This window comes from Ambystoma mexicanum, chromosome 2q (genome assembly GCF_040938575.1).
Source record: "Ambystoma mexicanum isolate Mex_15411 chromosome 2q, UKY_AmexF1_1, whole genome shotgun sequence".
In the NCBI taxonomy this organism is placed as follows: domain Eukaryota; kingdom Metazoa; phylum Chordata; class Amphibia; order Caudata; family Ambystomatidae; genus Ambystoma; species Ambystoma mexicanum.
Window position 1 is genome coordinate 610179448 of NC_090924.1, and position 18466 is coordinate 610197913.

Sequence of the window (18466 nt, forward strand, 5' to 3'; positions counted from 1 at the left end):
GCCGGCGTCGGGGTGGGGAAGGATGTCAATGGATTATTATTTTAAATTTTTAGCAAAAGTATGGCTAAGGCCAGGGGACTCCGCAAAATGCTTCCGACCAGTATGGCGGAAAGAAACAATCTGAGGATCCTAGACGCGCGAGGGATCTTGGGTACAGTGGACGTCACACTAGGGTTAGTATTACTGGCACGCCCTGTGTCGACGCCCATTTTCGAGTTTCGAAAAACAAACTGTAATACTCTGCAGCTTCCACTAGATGTCGGCCTATGCACAGCATGTGATCTAAGCAGATTCCACAAGCCTCAGAAATAAATAAATAAATATATATATATACCCGCTTAGGTATGTTTCCATACTCAACTGATGCAATTCATCAGTGTTAGGGTGCCCTCTGCTGTTCAAATGGCAAATTGCACCTTTATCTGGCCTTCCACTTCAACAACAGCTATACATTTAACAAACAGAAGGCGCACAGTTCTATGCGGAAGCCTTAACCATACACTATCGCAAACATTCAAAGTTACTTCTTTCCACCCCCACTTCTCAAAACAGGGCACAGCGGTTTCCAGTGTCAATGAAACCATACTCTTAGTTCTTAGTCCCCTTTCTTCCATACTGCATGGGCATCCCTTCCTAGGGACGGGAGACAGAACCTTTTTCACCAGGAAAAACCTTCCCCTTTAAATTTACTCTGAATTTACCCTCCGGCAACACACCTCAGTCCCCATAGACGCGTCGACAATAGATTAACATTGCCTAATGACACCAGTATTATTAGGGGGTAGGATGGTGGGACGTATGGAGGAAAGGGGACTAAGGACTAAGAGTACATTAGTCACTACGGTGAGTAACTTATAATTACTCTTACGTCCCATCCCCTTTCCTCCATAATGCATTGCCGATCACAACTGAGTGTAGCCCTAGGGTGGAGGTGACCCACCTTAAGCAAACGGGTTTCTAAGAAGCGAGTACCTCCTCTCCGAAGGCCACGTCTGATCTAGAGCCGGCGTCCAAACAGTAGTGCTTGCAGAAAGCCAAAGGGGGGGCCCATGTGGCCGCCCTGCTTATGACTTTTCAGGGGACATGCCGCTGGAATGCGTTGGCCGTCGCCATGGCTCTGACCGCGTGGGCGTGCATGTTGGCCGGCAGTGGCTTATGCTGTCCCTCGTAAGCTTCCTTAATGGCCGAGACCATTCAACGGGAGATGATACCCCGCTCTTTAATCTGCCAAAGGTGACAAACAATGCCTCTGACTTGCGGAAACCCTTGGTCCTATCCAAGTAGAATTTCAGGGCACGCCTGACATCGAGGCAGTGCAGAACTCTGTGCCTCATCCTTAGGCTCAGCAAAAAAGGTAGGCAGCACTCTTTCTTCTTTCAGATGGAATGGGGAAGGCACGTTGGGTAGGAATGCGGAGTGTGTCCGCAGGACTACTTTATCCTTGTGAAATGTAGTATAGGGCTCTGACCAGCACCTGAATTTCGCTGACTCCGTGAGCCAAAGTGAGGCCGACTAGCAAGGCTGTCTTAATGGTGACCAGCCTGATGTCCGCGGACGCCATTGGTTTGTTCGTCAGGGCCCCCTAAAATATGTTAAGGTCCCACACAGGGTGCAGCCTCTTGCTGGGCGGTAGAGCCGGGCGAGTCCCGCCAAATGCTTAGTGACAATCGGGTTGGAAGAGGAGAATACCTCTGCTTCTGAGTTCCTGAAGGCCCTGATGCCCGCCAAGTCCGTGCAGCAAGTGTCTATCTGTACGCCCGAGTGGGCAAGAGCACGTTGTCCAATAAACATGCGAGGGGGTTGATATCCTTAGAGTCTGCCCAGTAGCAGAACCTGGTCCGCTTCCTCTTATACTGGGTTCTGGTAGCCTTGCTCCTAGCCCACTGTATGATCTCTAGATTAGCCTGAGAAAGGCTGAGGTGTACTAGCGTGATTTGCTTAGGAACCACGCTGTGAGGGCTAGTTTCTGTGGCAGAGGGTGGATGACCCTGCCCCCCTACTGATATGCTGGGCCTGTCGGAAGGCGAATGGGAGGTCTCTCAGAGAGACTAAGCAGCTCTGAGAACCATGGTCCGGCTGGCCACCATGGAGCTATTATTTTTTTATTTTTTTATTTTATTGTTGCATTTTTGGTTTACATAAAACCTTACACAACATTTCATACACAATACAAATATACATTTAATATGTTTATAATACAACATATACAATTCTAGACTAAAAGGATAAAAAGAGATTTCATACAAAAAAGAAATCACACAAATACACAAGTGTTCGTAAAAAATTTCAATAAAATCCTCTCTCAGCCCTTAATTAATGTTATTCTCTATTTACTTTGTAGATTTTTGCATACTAAATTCTTTGCTTCCAATTCCTCCATTATATTTTGAAGGAGTGAATTCAATGATAGAATTAAAGAAACATTTACTCACCACATACGACGACTCCAAAACAAATGGCTAGACATCTCAAGATCTCTATTAAATCTATCTTTAAGATAGAATGCTCGTTTGGACTCAAAACGAGTACAAGATAGAAACTCTAAAGCACCTTGTTCTAACATGTTAATTTCTCCACAGAAACGACATGTTAGGCTAATTCGATTTTGGTTGAGCACCTCTTCTTTATGTCCCCAGTGCTGAATCCTTTCTAAAGTCGGCATCTGATTGAATCTAAAGCGCATATATGTTAATCTCGCCTTATCACACGGGAATCTTTGTAAGTAGAGAGGAATACATTCGCTTGCATGACCAAAGATAGCATACTCCTTATATGAGGAGTAAGACTCTACACTGTTTATTGTGTCCACCCAATTCTGCCTTAAACAGAGCTCTCTTGACTAGTCCGGGTCGCTCTACCACATTTTCTAGACAAAGACCTAGACTGTCTAATAAACAATTCATTTTATCGCCGAATTTTCTGAGGTATTTTACTGACCCGGATTTAACAACCCTATTCAACAGCTCATAGAGGGTGTTTACAGGTGGATCATTTATCTTTCTATACAAGGATAGCTGCCTCCATAAGTATCTTGCTTTGAGTGAAATAAGACAAAGCTCATGTCGAATAATGGCATTGGGGACTGCCATAGATAGGCCAAGTACTTCTTTCCACATTTTCCCCTGAACCACATTCAGACATGAGCTCATATCATGGGTGCAGATATCCAAACCATACAAAAGGACCGGCTCACAATTTGCAAGATAGAAACGTTGCATCGGTAGGAACGAGAATTTACATACCCTGACCTTCAAAAATTTCATTTGACCCTTTAATTTAGACATTTCCTCTTCCAGGCTCATTTTCCACACCTTCAAAGTAGATTTGTTAGTAAAATTTTAACCTAGATGTGTTATTGCCTGGACCTGTTCCACCTGTTCATCTCCCATCTTCCAAATATAGGACTTATTGGTTCTTTTCTTAGTAACCACAATTGTTCGAGATTTGGATGCATTCGGGGAGAGGTTATTTGCTGTTGCATACTGATAGAAAATATCCATCTTTCTATGCAGGCCACGAGGAAAACGATCAAAGAGAATAAAATCATCAGCAAAGGCCATCCACTCAATAGCCAAGCCCCCCAACCTAACCGGCGCAATGGACGGGCCCTGCCACATGTCCTCCACATCGCTGACTTATAGGTTGAAGAGCGTGGGAGTAAGTGAACAGCCCTGCTTAATCCCAACCTTAGTGTCAATGGCCTCAGATAGCGTGCCTTCCTGAGTCAAACGAACCATGACTGAGGTATTGTTATGCAACAGAGCCAGGAGTTGGACAATCTTACGAGGAAAATTCATTCTTAACATTTTAGTCCACAATCTTGTTCCGATAACCCCGTCAAAGGCTTTGTAAAGGTCCAAGGATGCCATAAAAACTTCACCCATGTTAGTTTGATGGACAGTATCTCTCAGTTGGGCCAGAATGTTCCCATTTAAGTCTGTTCCTAAACCCTCTCTGAAGCCCACCTGAAATGTACTAAAGCAGGCATTCCTCCTAATCACTTTATTAAGATCCCTTAAGAGAAGAATGCCAAAGATCTTACTAGCTGCATCTAAAAGTGCTATGGGTCTATAATTCTGGGGGTTGAGAACATCTCCTTTTTTAAATATGGGTACAATAATACTTGAGTCCAAGATTTAGGAATGATATGGTTTTTAAAAATATCATCAAATATGGGTTTGAACAATTTAGCCCACATTTCAGGTGCTGTCTTTATTACAAACTGAGGAATACCGTCAGGGCCCGGCGCTCTAGATGGTTTGAGTTTATTAATAGCCCACATGATGTCCTCAAAATCCCACGAACAATCGCCCACCTCTAGAGGGCCTAAATCCATGTCCTGTTCCCTAGAGAAGGCGGAAGGCAATGCAAACATTTTCTTGAAGTAAGAGCACCATCCCTCTGCTTGGATAGGGCAATCAAGTTGGTCTTTAGTCGGCCTCAACATGTTGTTAACAGTAGCCCAAAATGTAACCTCTCTGCCCTTACAGAGATTGCGCATCATCAACTGGTGAACTTCAAGTTGATGTTCGATTTTCAGGGACTTAATCAAATTTGTGTGTTTCATGATAATTTTTTTCTTCCTAAGCTGTAACTCAGCAAAAGAGATGGATAGTTTCTTCAGAATCTTTAGTTCCCTATTTTTGATACATTTGGATCTTTGGACTCTAGAATCACTAACCTTCCCCCTAAATTTCAGCTTCTCCATATCACCTATCCTACTGATTTTGTAGACACATGACAATATAATATTGTAATAAAATCCCCCTATTGAGGGATTCCCTTCCCCACTAATTCGGTGCGACTCTAGGGTCAAATTTTCTAACACCAAAGTATTACATTTCTTAATTTTCTTATTCCATACAATCCTTCTACTATTATTTGACACCTTTGCGCCTATGGACATAGGATTAATGTGCGTAACTAAACCTAGAAGTGATAAGGAAAAGCACAGGGGGATGTGATCACCCAACTCTACCTCCATGAGTGTCAATTTTCCACAAGCCTGTTTCCAGCTATTGGATACATAAAAAAAGTCAATTCTGGAGCTGTTATTTCCTCTTTTCCAGGTATATTTGGGTAAATTCCAATCCGAGGCATGATCTAAGAGTATCAGGTCCCAATGTTCAAGGAATGTATCCCACCTTATACCTCTCTTGAGGTTAGTATGAAGCATTTTAGGGATGACCCCCTCTTTCATTTAACATAGCACCCTCAGCACAGGCCGAATTAAAATCACCTCCTATAATAATACGATTACCATAGCCCTTCTCAAACCAACCCCCCCAGGATCCCTCCGAGAGAATCCTCCACTGTATCTATGGTCACCTTTAGTGGATTCCAATATATATTCAACAGGAGGATAGGATCTACACTGTTCTCTGACGATAAGACAATGCCTAGAAGCAAATCACTCTTAAAAATCACAGAGCCATGAAACCCCAAATTACGATCCATAGCGATAATCAGACCACCACTTGGCCGCCCGGTAAGCCCCCTCGATGCTATTGAGGAGAAGGTATAAAAACCTTCTATATACATATCAGACAACATCATAGTTGCCTAGAAAAAAAATATACGGGGGCATGTATAATTTTCCCCTGGAGTCAAAAAATTGTTCAGATGAGATCCCCGTATGAGTTCCAGGAAATGACGTCAATATTAACAGTTAGGAACACCCATTGCCTTGTCTAAGGATCTCTAAAGTTTTAAGCACTGGTTACAACCATGACCAATCCTTATTACTGTTAAGAAAACTGGAAATTAGAGCCAACTCTGGATCTAAATGTTCTACTTCTTTATTACCCAAATCGGTGATTTGTTCTATTTGGGAGTTAATTGGTTCCTTATATTGAAGGAAATTGTCGGCCTCTTTATCATCCGCTAATGTGATTAGATCATAGCCCAAAGAATTAAGATTTTTTCTTGGGCACGTACTATATCCACAACCATCACAGAATGAAAAACAACCTACCATTCGATGGTTGTTATAATCAGGTAATGAAATAGCATCTATATAATCTGTTGTTATAGCCCGCAATAAAGGAATTTTTTTAAACAAATTTAAAAGATGTGTTCTATTTAAATTTGCCTGGGGGTCCATTTTATTATTATTAATCCAACCCAAAATCTTACCTGTATGGATCTTAGGAAGTGTCTGGGCCAAAGACAATTGGATCTTTGTATTATCTACAGTAGATTTCACTATTGCATTTCCCTGAGAATCCTGAATTTTGTTAGTCTGTATCTAGGGGACTTGCCCCAACATTATTAAAAGTAGAACCACTCCCACACTCAACCACATCAATCGGTCCATTGGAGGAGGGAATATTGGAATATGGTATCTGTGCCATTACTTGGACAATGGGGGGAGGAATAGTTTGTTGCGTTCCTATTGATGTTCTAGCATGTTTGGTGCTAATTATTTTACCAAAAGCTGTCATCTTAGTTTGCTTAGTTTGTGGGCGGTCTTGCCTAATTCTCAATAAATTGCTCTCTTCTATATTAGGTTTGGTGTTATTTTCCCCCCTCATTGAAGGCCCTCTATTACTAACTTTCCCCTGCACCTGGCCTTCTTCCCTATTTAAGCCCTTAGCTGCCCCACTATCATCAATCTCTTCTTGAATAGAAATATTCCTAATTGCTTTAAGATTGGAGTTTCTGCCTTTGATTTTAGTATTGGGCATATTTTTAGTTTTTTTGAGCATCCTAACTTGTCTTTGTTTTTTTGCATCTATACATAGGGGATTGAGATACCTCATTGATGTCATGGTTAGAGCTATTAACAGGACATACTTCATTGGGTCCGTTGTTCTACCCGTTTCCAATACCAGATCTGCTAATTTTTTCTCCATATATGTTTTATCTTTTGTTTACATTTTTGCCCCTTTTTAGTTGGGGTTTGTTGAATAGTTATAGCATCTTCACTACTAATATTCAAACATTCCCCCTCCTTTCACATTCCCCTTTCATTCTCATGAGCACTAAGATTTTCTATATCCTGTTCTTGACTATGTTCCCCTGTTCCTTTTGCAATAGCATCCAATAGAACAGGAGGACTATCTGGACAACTCAAATCCTTTCCATGGTTATTATTTTGTATTTTTTTACCTCCTTGTGTAGGGAATTCTTGGTCCGCTATGCCTCTATCTGATGAGGTAGGGCAATACCCTGAAAGCATAATTTCCAACAAAGTGGTGATTTTAGCATCCATAGTTGCCAACCTCCTATCTTGGTCCTCTCTGTATTTCTCATATAGCTTCTGTTCTTTAGTGTTATGATCCTTATCAGTCTTACCCTCCACAAGGCCCTCCAAAAATGTCAAACGTGTAATTAATTGATTGAAGGCGGCTTGTTGGCCCACCATGGTACCACCGAGCATCTCTTGGGACTCACCCAGGGTTTTCAAAGCCAAATTTAAACTAATGTGTAGGTTAGATAGGAGTGGTAGAAGAGAATCTCCTGTATCCTCCCTATCCAAACATGATTTTTCATGTTGATCCTTACCTACAGTAGGCCTTATCCGATGTTGTAGGACCTGGTTCAGTGGCACTGTCTACTGTTTTAGATCGATTGTGCCCTTCCTTATCAGTTTGGGTAGATGCTATCTTCTTATGTATGCAAATCTTGGATGTCGCTAATACTGGATAAGTATAGGTTTCTTGTTTACCCCCTTGTTGTTTTCCCAACATAATAGTATCTCTATAGTTTAATGGTGGACCACTTAAAGCCCCCTCAGCTAGACTTCTCCCATACTTACCCTTAGTTTGAACTCTCCCAGACGGCATTTCTAAATCAATAATTTCTTTAAGCAAATCACCAGTGGCATCTGCCATAAGCAAAAAAGAATCGTCTAAATCGGCCTCCTCAATAGATTGATTAAGCTTATGGTTTAAACAAACAAGAGTTCCTTTAGATTGTTCTCCCCCATTGTATCCTTAGACATTATTGGGCTAGTGGCGTCTTGTAACTTATCATGTGCACTTTCTCCAAAAATGAACACTGCTGGCGAAATATGAGTAGAGTGATTAGTAGCAAACTGGTAATTACACTTATTATAACCTGTCATATTCGATCTAGATTGGTCTAAGCCAAGGGTTTTCCTAGCTTTCATTTTTTCACTAAAGATCATTTTCTGAAGAGGGGTGGATGCATGAAAACGAACCACCCTTTTAATACCACATAAACTTTGTTGGAGACATTCTTCGTCTGTAAGATCTTGTCTACAGTCCAACATATCCCTATGAGTCCCAGGAGCATCTGTGTCTAGTATAACTTTATTCCCCCTGTAAGTACTTGCGTCTCCAAAACTGCTAAATCAGTGCTGGGGTGTCCTTCCCCACTCACCTCCGTTGTGTAATTTGGCTCTCCTCCACTGACTGCCACTGAAATATTAGCGGCGACCCTATTGTCCATACAATCCATATTAGTAGGGTCCTCACTATTGATCGGCAAGCTTGATTGCACCTCTATTACCTTATTCTCTTCACTTTCCACAGTTTCAAACCTGCTTCTAATTGCGGGCATATTCAAATATATTAATTGTACACAAACACTCTTTACTAATAAAATTTAAAAAAAGAGAGGAGAGTACAACTTGCAGCCTCTAATTAGAAATCAGCGGAGTAAAACTTTCCAGAAAATAAAACACAACCTAATAAAACAATGGTGAATATTAAAAAGATACCCCACTGTAAAAATTGGAAATAAGATGCAAAATAAAGCTGAGAGGGAAAGCAATTTAGTTAAAATATACATCACATTCAACAGATTTCAGAATCACTATAGCCTAAATTTAAAGTATTCTTATTAAATATTCACTGCCTTGGTAACGCCCGATGGCTTGAGGAGCCGTCTTAGTCCGTCTCTCCTCCCCAGAGTCCAACAAAATATAGCTGTCAACTGGCTCTAGTATCCTCCTAGGAGTTAAATAATCATAAATCCTCCCGAAAGACAGCCCTCCCTAAAGACAGCCCTCCAGTACAGTTATTGCTGCGCCCTTGTCCCCGCTGCAGGCTTAACGCCGCAAGGGTGGCTGGTCCTCCAATAAATGGTGAGTGGATGTCACGTGATCAGTCACGTGACCTGGACGAGGTCCGCCTCCTCCAGGAAGCACAGGCACCACAGCAAGAGCTCTCGAGCGCTTGCAGTGCTTTGACACAGTAGATAAAAAGGTAACGTTCCTTTCAGCAAAGGAATCTTTCCAAATGCAGCAAAATATTAGAATGACGCTGAGGTGACGAGACTCCTTGATCTTGCATATCACCCTGTTTATCAATGGTGTGGGAGGGAAGGCGTATGCGGTCATGCCCGTCCACTGAATCTGAAATGCATTGCCCAGGGAGCTGGGGCCCTGTCCCTGCCAGGAGGCGAACTGTTGGCATTTTCTGTTGCTCCAGGTGGTAAAAAAGTCCACCTGGGCGTACCCCCATCTGCTGAAGATCTCCTGCAGCAAGAGGTCTTTCAATTGCCACTTGTAATTGTCCGCCCCTAGCCTGCTGAGACTGTCCGCTTCAAGGTTGGATTCCCCCAGAAGGTGGCCTGCTGTGAGGTAATTTTGTTCTCCAGGGTCCACTCCCACATGCTGACAGCCAGCCTGCACAGTGGAGGGGACCAGGTACCTCCCTGCTTGTTGATATAGAACATGCTGGTCGAGTTGTATGTCTGAATGAGGATGTCATTGCCCTCGATCACCGGAAGGAAGGCTCTGAGTGCTAGCCAGATGGCTATCAGTTCCAGCCAATTGATAAGGTACTCCTGCTCCTACCTGGTTCAGGTGCCATGGACACAGTGGTTATCCAAGGTGCCCCCACCCATCCTTCGAGAGAGGAGTCGAAGTGATGGTGACCTGTGGGGCAGGTTACCGGAAAGGGTTGCCCGTCCACAGGTTGCAGTCCCTGGACCACCATGTGAGGTCCGGGTGAAGAGAAGGAGGTCTGTTGATCATTTCCGCCTGACAGCCCCGCTGCTGGTTCCATGATGCTGCGAAGTGTAGCTATATCCTCCTCATCCTGAGTCTCGTGTGGGGGAGGGCCACTGGGACCACTGCCATGAGACCCAGTAAGTGTTGGTACCACCAGGCCGATGTTGCTTCTCTGCTGAAGAAGTGCGCAGTGGCCTTCTTGATGGCCGTAATTTTGTCCTCCGAAGGAAACACTCTCGGAGCACGTGTCCCAGATGAGAACCAAGGAGGTCAGACATTGCGTGGGCTGCAGCTGTGACTTATTGGGGTTGAGCGAAAAGCCCTACTTCATCAGAGCCTGGGAAGTGCGGTGCACCATTTTCGGAGATGAAGGCCTGACGAGCCAGTCATCGAGGTAGGGGTATATGTGGTGGCCGTGAGTAGTGGAGGCAGCACAGGGGCCATGGGTGCCTGTACTGGGGCCTGCGGCATTGGAGCGATTGGCGGGAACACGTCCCTGATGGCGCCCCTGACAATGACCCCCATCCGAGGCGATTTCATGAGACCGAAGAACCTTTCAAAGAATTGGTCCTCACAGGCCGCAGGGGTGGTAGGTGATATTGACGGGGTAGCAGGCTGCTACTGGAGCCGTTACATGCCCTGCCCATACGGATACAGCAGGAATCTGCCCTGTGCAAATGAAGGATATGCCGTAGGCCACATGCCTGGTTGACACCAGTCCCACCTTGACACTCATTCCTCCACCTGCTCCCTTCCTTGGTGCGGTATCGGACTGGTGTCTAACATCTGGCACGGCGGCCGGTAGCTAACCGGGCCTCGGTACTTGTGCTGGTATGAGAACCTGAGCAGTTCCTCTGCGCGGGCGAGTCCCTTGAAAGGAGTCTCCCTTGAGGGGTGCGCTGGAAAAGAGTGGCCCTACTTTGGGCCTGGCTCGAAGATAGACAAAGTCCTTTAGGTCCTCTGGAGGCAGTCTCTGGAAGAACTCCATCCACCTGGCAAGCCTGTTCTTCAGAGACCTTGAGGAAAGCGCGTTGCACGCGGTACAAGCTTGCCAACCGTGGTGTGGGACAAGGCAATGCAAGCAGAGGGCGTGGGGGGGGGGTCTGAAGTTGGAAAGAGTTTCACAGGATGGACACCTGCTGAACCCTATAGAACTCGACATTCACCGGGGAGGAGCGCGATGCCTGAGGACCGAGTACCTGAATGATAAAAAGACAAGAAAAGAAGGATCCACGTGTGGAATAACATGGCCGAAGCCAAACCCAGGAGCGCTGGTGAATTCGGCCTGTTCCAGTATGTGGAAAAGGGGGCTGAGATGTGTTGCGCCAGAGAGCGGAGTTAGGGCAGCGCATGCTCCCAGGGCCACACTTCCGCGTGCTTCTAAATTTAAAAAGGGGAAAAGGTTTTTTTCTGGTGAAAAAGGTTGCGTCTCCCGTCCCTAGGAAGGGACGCCCATGCAGTATGGAGGCAAGGGGACGGGACGTAAGAGCACAGTTAATAACTGGCTCAGCATTTCAGTCTCTAAAGAGCGAAACGCTGTGGAATGCCTGCTCACAAGCTAAAATTGAAAGTTGGTGCTGCAATTATGCTATTACGCAATGTTATGCCATCACGGGGACTCTGCAATGGAACAAGGTTGACAATTCTGTATCTACAAAGACATCATAAAGGCCTGTGTAATTGATGGATTAAATGTACCGTTTGTGTGTGCATTGAGAGTGGTTACCCTTGCGGGGGCAGAGCATCGCTCGGCACGTATTGTGCTGGGTGAATGGCCCCCACCTATGGCGGAGCAGCAACTCCCAGAACAGCGGCCTGCCACTCCTCATGCTAGTAAGCATAATCGGATCTAGGAGCAATGTGTTTTGCCTTGTTACCCACAGAGCATGGGAGGATTGAGTTGGCGTTATTGTCTTCCCTGATCCACAGGGCAACGATCCGGAGCCCCTTGCGGCTTGTGAGGTAACTCTCATTGTACACAGTACCGGTGGTACTAACGGCTCATCCCGTCACGTTTCCCATTGCGGTGCGCAGATTGACAGATTAACAAGCTGTTGGAACATTTACACATGGAATGCGTGCATACCTCCTCTCTGATTCGTCTAGTACTGTTTACTGGCTAATTACTTCATCTATGTGTGTTGTCTGCATTCCCTGCTCTCCCCTCTTCACGCCGGCACAGTTAATCCACTTTATGGATGTAGCAAAGTATCCTGATGTCTGGACAGTTTGTAGGAATCTGCAGGGGTTCTGCCACGTCGCGCAGTTGGATGTAAATTAAAAAGTGGGAGGACTGTTTAGATCTCCTATTCACCTCATGTTTGGACTGCCAGTGAGCCAACATTGGACACTCGCACTCTGACAACCTGCATGCACCCAGCATGGTTCCCCTTTGCCCTTCTGGAGTGTGCCATTACATTGCATGATTCCAGATGGCCTGGGGCAGGTTGGTTTGTGATATGTATCTACAGTTAATTGATTCGTAACTTGATCTGAGAGGTTTTGGAGGCCGGGCCACATTGTCATCTCTCTGCATTGGTGGACAACTGACTATGTAGGCTGCAGTTGGTACTTGAATTCATTCCTGATCTATGTCATTATGTACCCTTACAACTATGTGGCCTGCACTCTTCGTGGAAATACAATGGAACTGGATTGTAAGTGAAGGGTTCTAGTGAATAGTTGTGACATGGCCTATCTTCGACATAGCAGTGTCCAAGATTAATGCAAAATGCTCAACTTGCTGCCTGCGCTTTATATGAAGGAAAATTACATCATATGAACCTACAAATCTCAACATGCTCTATGTTGTTGGTTTGGAATTCTTAACTGGTTTACACGTCCACGTATGCATGGAGTAATTGACAGTCAGGTTGTTTGCTGGGTCATGCATATATATATTGGCTCACCTACTAAGTGCAAAGACCAACTGGGTGTGAGGCTTTAATAATGGTATAGCCAGCTTGACTACAGCACCGTCTATCCAAAGGTGATTAATGTTCCTTCATTTAATTCGGGAACACACTGACACGATGTTTCGCTTCATTGACTGGTTTATTGAATCAGGGGTCACTCATCCCAGCTTCTACCATTTCCCTCACTGTTATGGATGTGACGTTTAATATCTGATATTTAAGTCCCATTAAATGGGGGTTGAGGGTGTATGTAGGTATCCTTAACATGCCACTCATTCTAATGTGTAGGAAGCTCTTGTTGACTTGAGAAGATCTATTACATGACCCGAAATTCATTGGTCCTACCCTGCATACCTTATGTCCAGGTCCAGACTACCTGTGATAACACGGGTCACAATATATGGGTCTTCGCATTATGCTAATTGAGGCAGCAAAAAAAACAGGCAGTTATTGCGCTTGATTTTAATATTCTTGGAATTTTGGGTCTGAAGTTAATTATCTGGGACTGTACCGAGTTAAGAATATGGTCATACAGGCCTATTGTTTTCTCATGGGATTGCTTGATTGTTCTTATGGACTGGTTTGGGGCTGACCCTTGTCTGATCGACTGGAAATGGCTTGGTTGTGCGAGTCATTGTATGGTACAGCATGCTTTTGATAGATATCCTAATTTAACCGCCCATTTGGTCTTTGGGTTCATTATATGCATTCTCTGATCAGCGATTCATTGTTTTAATTTGGCCATCATTAATTACTAACCTTTTTTTGCCTTCCCTTTTTTGTTTGGTTTGACATGTGGGGGTCGGCTCTAGACTGGTCCACTTTTGTCGTGATGTATTTATGTTGTTTATTAGCAGAACAATGCACTGTATGTTTTCTCCAATTGCCTTCCTTGCGTTGGTTTGTCGGAATAGAAATAATATTATGCCTCCTATTGTAATAGTTATATGTGTATTGGCCTACGACAAGTTGTCTAAACATCATGCGCGAACAAACTCCATGGCAAGGTCTTGACATCAGAGAAATCAATGTAAGCAGCCATCTTGAATCAAGCCGCCATTTTAGGTTCACTTGTTATGTAGAAGTCACCGTGAACATCAAAATGGAGGTCAAATGACATTTCGAAAAGATTCCGGCCGTTGTGACCTCCGTACAGCTGAATGATTAATATGCCTGCAGACCACTTGTCGGGGTCGTGAACTGAGACCTTGCCCTACTGTTGACCTATATGTAAATGTACTACTTAGATCAGCGAAGCTAATCAAAATGCATATATTAAAGGTTGACCTGCCAAGGAACCCTAGACCAGTATTGCATTTCACAGAATGGTTAACCCGCAAGAGGCTTTGCCAAGGGCTGGACAAATTGTATAAATGGCCCGGGTATTCCAATGTGCGGTCTCTCACTGAACACATCGAACCCTCGTTGAAGTTCGTTATGTTATACTGAGAGACGAATAGCTATCCGTTTGTCAATTGACTTGGTAACTGTTGTAACTTGAAATAAAGTACTTGTATGTTTCTTTGTAACCTGTGTTGGTGTGTTTCCTTTTGGGCTTCCCGGCCTCATATTATTTTTCTGTTTTCACAGTTGGCGCCCGAACAGGGACCCTCAAGATTGATGCCGGATCATTGAAGGTTGACGCAGGCTATCGGACCGGGATCGGACAGTGTGATACTGCGTGCCCGACCGAACGAGACGCAATACCTCGGCAGCGCTGCACGATCCGATCCTTGGACGATAGTCGTGTGGTCTGAAACGGCATCTTGACGAGGGTCCATTTTTGAGGCGGGCAGATTTGTCGAAACCACCAAACACAAGGTAAAATTCGTTAGGTAAGTTCTTTGGTAAACCGTACGGTCCTCCTTAGGTTTGGTCAGGTGTAGTCGTGACCTGGCTCTTAATTTAACCCTGACAATTTGAATTTGGCGTATTGTATCTGCAGACACAATTATTGACCAGGTAACACCAATTTTTTGTGAAATGCCTGGGAAATTGTCTAGCTGTTTTAGGGCACTATTCCACAGCGATCGACAATCTTTGGAATTTAGCCGCCCGGCACCACAGGAGGGGTCGCCGGCGTGTACTATGTACTTTAAGCATGGCATTGGAAGTATAGTATTTAATGATATTTGGCACAGACAAACCAGACATGGCTCCGAATTTCAGTGGCCAATCAATGGTAGTTTCGAGATCCCCCGTATTGAATACCTAGAATCGGTCTTGTTAAAGAAGAAGGCCAGACCTGCAGCACTTGATGTTTTGCAGAATTGGAAAAAAAAAAGCGTTGCAGCAGCTTAAAAGTAGGGATAAACATGCACGCCGCCATAAAACGAATGCCGAAAAGGCGTTGTTATATGATAAGGAAAAACATTCAGAGTCAGTCAAGAATATGGAAAGGGCTTTCTCACTCGGTAGAAACAAAAAATGCTGACAGTGGTGCACACCTGGTAACATTTGATATAGAAATTCAAATCGTCATTATACGTACAGCAGAGCTGATTTAAGAATTTTAAGGTGCGGGGGAGGAAACAAGGCCTTGGCACAAAGCCTAAATCAGAAAAGAGAAAATAGAAGAGGGCCCAAAAGGTGGGGCCCTCCCGTCCCCTGCACACTATTTACTGATGCCACATAGGGCCTTCAAATATATAGATATAAATCTATCAATGTATAAATATATAACAGCAGTTTTGTTAGTTGAGCATATAACGATTTATTTGGCAAAGAAATCGTTATATGCTCAACTAACAAAACTGCTGTTATATATTTATACATTGATAGATTTATATCTATATATTTGAAGGCCCTATGTGGCATCAGTAAATAGTGTGCAGGGGACGGGAGGGCCCCACCTTTTGGGCCCTCTTCTATTTTCTCCTTTCTCACTCGGTAGCCAGAAAATCTATCCCTCTAAAGATTTTCATGTTTCCGAAGAATTTATTGACAAATTGTTAAACAAACGAAGGCCTGGTGCCCCTGCGCCACCTCCGTATGATCCTCTCCCTGGTGCTCTGCCTATTCCTGCTGTTATTCCTGTTCCCCCTGTACAACCTATTGTTCCTATTCCTCCAGTTGTTGTTCCTCCACCTACTCTACCACCTCTTCCCCTTGCGCCAATAGTCACACCTCCATTGCATTTGCCCGCACCTCCGCTCCCGAGTGGTTCTGTACAGACTGTAGTTGATCAGGGAGCGGGGTCAAAGATTGTCACTCGAAATACTGTCCCTGCAGAAAAGAAACAGGAATTGTTTGCATGGGCTAAGCATTGTATGGAGAGAGATGATCGAGCTAATGTTTTTTCCACATTATCAAATTTGGACAATTTTGCTGAGAAAAAGGTTTTTATTGAAGGTTTGGGGACTCATTTATGTGTAATGTGGGGTAGATTACATAATACAGATCTCCCACAAGGATTGAGGGATCTGAATATTCTAGCGCTTTCAAGGGACACTGAGGAGAAAGTACATGGTCATGTCGAGAGGTTATTTGAGTATAAGAGGGACTTAGAAAAATTGCGGGATGAGGACGATGAAGACGACAGTATGTATGTGCAGAAACGATTCCTTCCGTGTCGTAAATCGGCATCTGAGGAATCTGTACAAAAGAATCTGTACAAAAGATGCGATTCGATGGATCTCGGATTCATCGATACCGCCAGATGAAGTGTAAGACACGTATAGTCAGTATACAGTAGAAATGCAGAGGAAGGTGATTCAGGTAATGGTGGAGTACCTGCAGGATGAATGTGTAAGGAAGAAGGTTAGTTGTCCCACAGAGTTATTTGGTATTTGTAAGAGGGCTTTCTCGCTCGACACTTTTTCGACTGCCTTAGCGCTCGACCTGGCTCTGTTGCTTAGTAAGCGATCGGAATTACCTACATCTCAGTTGCCTATGAGAGAGGTTCCTCCGACATTTGTCCCATAAGTTGAAATTGCGGCTGATCCTGCTAATAATATAGTTGCTGTGAACATTCCTGCACATTATGTATCACAGTTTGTTCATGTCCCGTTTTCGCGACAGGAAGTGAACACTATTAGACAATCAATTCCTGATATTAGGAAAAATCCGACAGGATTCTACAAAGAGATAGAGTCCGTTTTACAGTCCTCTGTGTTCACCCTAAGCGATATTGACTTGTTATTCCCTGTACTGCTGCCCGTAGATTTATGGAAGCAGGTTCGAACAATATACGATGTATCTGGGTTGGGAGATACGTGGGCCAACATAACTAGGCTTGATGGGGAAAGACCAGCTGGTGAGAAACCACCTCAGGTAATACTCACTTTGCCCGATAGAATTGTTGCACAATTGAAAACCATAATTCCTGAGAAAATAGTTATTTGGGACAAGTTTACGGCCTGTGTCCAAGGAAAATCTGAGGGTGCCACCGAGTTCTTTAATCTATTCGAACAGGTATTCTCTGACTTCAGTGGACAGGGCACAGAGTCTGGGAAAAGGTTGTTTGTGGACAAATTTGTGCGTGGATTGCTGCCTGACATCCAGGCACAGATTATGTCCTCTGAGAGCGCTTGGCAGGCGAAATCCCAATCTGAAGTTTTGCACATGGCCCAGTATTACGAGAACCATGTCAATAATGAAAAAGATAGAATCGAGAAGAGGAAAGGAGACTTGAAGACCAAAGTATTGTTACAGCAAATTGTTAGAAAATCCAGGGGAGGTAATTCACAGACCAGAGGTCAGTATGTTCCGCAAGGGAACGTCCCCTTGGGTCCTGCGAATGTTAACCAGTGTGCCTATTGTCGCCAGGAATGTCATTGGCGTGCACAATGCCCCGTCCTTCGACAGAGGTCAAAAAACACATTTGGGAGTATGGGTAGACGACCTAGAGGTCGCCCCGGGGTGGGGGGCCCTGATAGAGGTCAGTTCTCACAAGATTCACAGCAACCTTTTTCACGGGATAATAAGACTTAGAGTGTGGATACAAGAAACATATTTGATCACCCTTCTGCCGCCTACCTTTCTGAAGAGCTTCCTTTCAACGACATTTTGTTTTGTTAGGATTGCCCAAAGAAGGGTTTGGAACCTTCACCTATTCCCGTTAGTCAAAAAGGTCCGGAATAGGAAACATCAGTTCTTGATAGACACTGGAGCACAGAAGTGCTCCATTGATTATTCTCGGGTTCCAAACATTCCACTGTCAGGGCAAACTAATGTTTCTGTAGGGTTTTCTGGCATGCCAGTTGTTTGTCCGGTTTCTTCGCCGGTGCCTGTTTCTTTGGGTCCCTTTACGGACCACTGTCCATTCCTCTTGACTTCGAACTGTGGAGAGAATTTGCTGGGGTTAAATCTGTTAAATAAATTAAATGCAGTGATTCATTGTTCCTCTGACGGAGTGCGACTGACGATTTCACCACAGCAACTTCCCAGTTCTCAGTTTCTGACTCGACCTTTGCCTCCTGAATTTAGCGTTGTCCCGGAATGTTTGTGGGCGGTTGACGACAATGATGTTGGGGTTTTACAGATTGAACCCGTTAAAATAGTTTTGAAACATGGAGTTAAACTACCAGGCATTCCGCAATATAAAATCTCAGTTGAGGGCGAGCGTGCTTTGAAGTGCATTGTTTCCGATTTTGTGCATCGAGGGGTGATTGAGGAGATTGCAGGTAGT

At 44.3% G+C, this 18466-nt stretch overlaps 1 protein-coding gene across 2 annotated transcripts in view; it reads right to left on the bottom strand.

Moving 5' to 3' along the window:
• The window catches only part of OXSR1 (oxidative stress responsive kinase 1), a 1686100-nt gene that overhangs the window by 974267 nt on the left and 693367 nt on the right, over nt 1–18466 (bottom strand). The gene's annotated exons all lie outside the window — the stretch shown is intronic.